Source organism: Bos indicus x Bos taurus, chromosome 15 (genome assembly GCF_003369695.1).
Source record: "Bos indicus x Bos taurus breed Angus x Brahman F1 hybrid chromosome 15, Bos_hybrid_MaternalHap_v2.0, whole genome shotgun sequence".
NCBI classification, from domain to species: Eukaryota; Metazoa; Chordata; class Mammalia; order Artiodactyla; family Bovidae; genus Bos; species Bos indicus x Bos taurus.
In genome coordinates, this window is record NC_040090.1 from 83,845,728 (window position 1) to 83,849,239 (window position 3,512).

At 41.3% G+C, this 3,512-nt stretch overlaps 1 pseudogene; it reads right to left on the reverse strand.

Moving 5' to 3' along the window:
* Positions 1–1,879: 1,879 nt before the first annotated feature.
* Positions 1,880–3,100, reverse strand: LOC113905098 (annotated as a pseudogene).
* Between the last annotated feature and the right edge of the window lie 412 nt (positions 3,101–3,512).

Here is a 3,512-nt window from a genome sequence, read left to right on the forward strand (position 1 = left end):
GGTATGTTCCTTCTATTCCTGCTTTCTGGAGAGTTTTTATCATAAATGGGTGTTGAATTTTGTCAAAGGCTTTCTCTGCAACTATTGAGATAATCATATGGTTTTTATTTTTCAATTTGTTAATGTGGTGTATTACATTGATTGATTTGCGGATATTGAAGAAATGGACAAATTCTTAGAAAAATACAACTTTCCAAAACTCGACCAGGAAGAAATAGAAAATCTTAACAGACCCATCACAGGCACAGAAATTGAAACTGTAATCAAAAATCTTCCAGCAAACAAAAGCCCAGGTCCAGACGGCTTCACAGCTGAATTCTACCAAAAATTTAGAGAAGAGCTAACACCTATCCTGCTCAAACTCTTCCAGAAAATTGCAGAGGAAGGTAAACTTCCAAACTCATTCTATGAGGCCACCATCACCCTAATACCAAAACCTGTCAAAGATCCCACAAAAAAAGAAAACTACAGGCCAATATCACTGATGAACATAGATGCAAAAATCCTTAAGAAAATTCCAGCAACCAGAATCCAACAACACATTAAAAAGATCATACACCATCTTTTGGATTTATAAACTAAACTCTCACATTTAACAGCAAGGATAGTTCTTCCTATAGTTAAAGAAAAATTTATGTCTATATAGTTGTTCTCTGCTCATAAAGGATTATATAACTTCAAAATATAGACAACAGATTCTGAATTATGCTGACATGGCTATTTCTTATTCAGCTCATCTAAAGGAATATAAAAAAAGTAGAGAATGTTTGTAGTGGTGTCTTCCATATTAAATAATAAACTACTAGCTTGAAATTACACTGCCTTCTAGAACTTCCAAAAAGGACATTTGGCAGCATGAAAACCATAGGAAGATTCTATCTTCCAAAAAAGATAGGAAGATTCTATTACCTAAAGAGTTAATATTTATGTATTCTCCCTTACTTTGTACCCAATTTGCAGATATTTAGAAATCTATTTCTTTTAGACTTATATTCATTCAATAGCATTTATTGAGCGCCAAGTGACTGGCAGTGTTCCACATGCAGCATGAATGAATAAACACAATCTCTCCCCTTACAGGGATTATAATCTTATGGGGGAAACAGAGAAAATAAAAATAAAGAAACAATTTTTAAAGTACAGCTTCTGATCATTAAGGTGAAGGATATAACCAGATGGAGAATTAGGGAATAATAGAGGGAAATGACTAGAAAAAGTCATCAGGGAAAATTTGTTTAACAAGATGGGAACTCTTCTGAAAGTAGATAAAATAAGATGGAATGAGACAAGCAAAATTGCTAGGAAGAGAATTCCAGAAGTAAATGGAATCAGATAAACAAAAGTTCTGAATTGAGGAAGACTTGAATTATGCAAAAGACAGGTTAAAAAGGAAGAGAGAGACAGAGAGCCTTAAGAAAAGGGATGAAATATAAAATGTACTTCAGAGAAGGCAATGGCACCCCACTCCAGTACTCTTGCCTGGAAAATCCCATGGATGGAGGAGCCTGGTGGGCTGCAGTCCATGGGGTCGCTGAGGGTCAGACACGACTGAACGACTTCACTTTCACTTTTCACTTTCCTGCATTGGAGAAGGAAATGGCAACCCACTCCAGTGTTCTTGCCTGGAGAATCCCAGGGACGGGGGAGCCTGGTGGGCTGCCGTCCATGGGGTCACACAGAGTCGGACACGACTGAAGTGACTTAGCATTAGCATTGCATAAAATGTACTTGAGACGTAGGCAATACCTAATTTTATTACCTTAAATTGATTTGCATTCTTAACCAGATTTGCATTATTTGTTGTGTCCCAAGTGGGTTATAATGAATGGGAGGTAAGACCTCATTGTCCTTCAGGAAAGAATTGCTCTTAGCATGTAAGCTAATGACCACACAAGGCCCCTTGTTTCATCCACAGTTTCCTTGTGGCATTTTTTACCTCTGTGTTCCTCAAGGTGTAGATCAGGGGATTTAACATGGGAGCAATGTTGGTAAAAGTCACAGCCATTACCTTGTCTATGGGGTAGGTGGTCACAGGCCTCAAATACAAAAACATACAAGCCACAAAGAACATAATAACCACCATGAGGTGGGAGCCGCAGGTGGAGAGGGCTTTACACCACCCTTTGGAGTTGCAGGACTTCACAGAGCAGAGAATGACCACATAGGAGGTGATGAGAATCAGGAAGATGGTGACACACATCACCCCACCATTGAGGATGACTAAGAGGCCCAGGGTGCAGGTGTCCATGCAGGCCAGTTCCAACAGTGGGAACAAATCACACATAAAATGATCAATAATGTTAGGGCCACAGAAGGGTACTTGATACATAAAGAGAAGTTATATTGTTTCATGTATGCACCCCCCCCCCCGCCCCCAGCCAAGCCACTCCCAGCAGAAGGCAGCACATCCAAGGCCTCATGATGGTCACATAGTGAAGAGGCTTACAGATGGCCACGGAATGGTCATAGGTCATCACAGTGAGAAGGATGATGCCCACTCCACCAAAGAAGTGCTCAGAGAAGAGCTGGACCATGCACCCTTCCAGGGAGATGGCAGTGCTCTCAGAGAGGGAGTCCACAATCATCTTGGGGGCAATGGCAAAAGAATAGGTGTCATCTGCTGCTGCTAAATCACTTCAGTCGTGTCCGACTCTGTGCAACCCCATAGACGGCAGCCCACCAGGCTCCCCCGTCCCTGGGATTCTCCAGGCAAGAACACTGGAGTGGGTTGCCATTTCCTTCTCCAATGCATGAAAATGAAAAGTGAAAGGAAGTCGCTCAGTCGTGTCCGACTCTTAGCGACCCCATGGACTGCAGCCTACCAGGCTCCTCTGTCCATGGGATTTTCCAGGCCATAATACTAGAGTGGGTAGCCATTCCCTTCTCCAGGGGATCTTTCAGAGCTAGGGATACAACCCAGGTCTCCTGCAATGCAGGCAGATTCTTTACCATCTGAGCCACAGGGAAAGCCCTTTATTTGTATATTATTTTATAAGGAAAACCTAGATCATCAGTAGATAGGAGCCAGGGGATCAATGGTAGCCATCTTATCACAGTCTTAGATTCACTTACATTCATTCCTTGTCTTGCTCACCCCCATTTACAACCTTCATTCTGCTTTCCAAAATGAACCACTTACCCACAAGTCCTTCTCTCAGCCTCTGCCTTTTAGAAATCTAAAGTTAGGAATCTGAACTTACATTATCACTAGACACACCTAATAGCCAATAATTTAGAAGGTTTCCTATAAATTGTCATTCATTTATTCTGTATACTTACGGAGCACCTAGAATGTGTTAGCTGAAAAACCTCCAGATTAGGTTAAGTCATGTTCCACCAAATATAAAATGTTGCGCTGTGTTCAAAGTCATTTAATGAAATTTAACAACATTCATAGAACTGAATCCATCCAAAGGGAACTGCATTGAACCCTGAAGCCCAGGCAAACCAGTTCCAGACCTTGCTTCCAGAAATGAGAGAGTGCTGCTCTCAGAGCCTGGTCATTATTCCCC